General features: G+C 44.7%; 1 long non-coding RNA gene across 1 annotated transcript; it reads left to right on the forward strand.

The window, feature by feature from the left end:
- The first annotated feature begins 29 nt into the window (after window positions 1–29).
- On the forward strand, window positions 30–680 carry LOC111648616 (uncharacterized). The gene is made up of 2 exons (XR_002760166.2): window positions 30–122; window positions 212–680. It is a non-coding gene; the product is annotated as an uncharacterized LOC111648616 (long non-coding RNA).
- The last annotated feature ends 51 nt before the right edge of the window (window positions 681–731 follow it).

The following is a 731-nucleotide window of genomic DNA, read 5'->3' on the forward strand; positions in this document are numbered from 1 at the left end:
AACCCATGTGTGTGTCCTGTGTTGTGTGTAGGAAGCAGCATTACGTGCACAACCAGCGTCTGAACTGGGACGAACAGAGCTCCACCAACGATTACATCAGGACACACTGTAAACCACTCAAGGTACACAGCACACGTATCAGCCAATCAGCTTGAGGCCGTGAGGTAGAGTTGGCAGCAACAGGAAGTGAGAGTAAGTGTCTGTCTCTTAGCAGTACATGCAGAGGGAGAAAGAGGAGGAGCGGCAGCTGTTCGACCTGCTTGGCTGCATGTTGGAGTACGACGTCTGCAGGCGGATCACCCTGGAGGAGGCGCTGTGGCACCCGTTCTTCAGCCCACTGAGGACGCAGAGCCATCAGCGCAGTTAGCACACACACACACACACACACACACGCATATTCAGCATCTACCTCAGACTACCGTCAGATTTCAGCATTGTGATTACTAAACTATTTGGGTTTATAATTCTGTATTGACGATTGTTTGGTTGATTGACATATACAGTCATAATATCAGTTGTGGACAGCAGAGCATTCCTGTTTATTTCAAATACATTTGCAGTCTGCATGTCATTGTAAAAAGTCACTTTTAACACAAAAAAATTCCATGTGTTCCTTCATTGATTCTCAGTCACTTGTGTCAGAAGTTTGTTAATAAATATTTTGCATTTTGTTGTCTCAATTCTGTTTTATACAATGAATTACTACTGTTATTCACCTCTGCTCACACGTC

The sequence above is a fragment of the Seriola lalandi genome, unplaced genomic scaffold (genome assembly GCF_002814215.2).
Source record: "Seriola lalandi dorsalis isolate HSWRI2012SDOR001 ecotype SW California unplaced genomic scaffold, Sedor1 jcf7180002044061, whole genome shotgun sequence".
Lineage (NCBI taxonomy): Eukaryota > Metazoa > Chordata > Actinopteri > Carangiformes > Carangidae > Seriola > Seriola lalandi.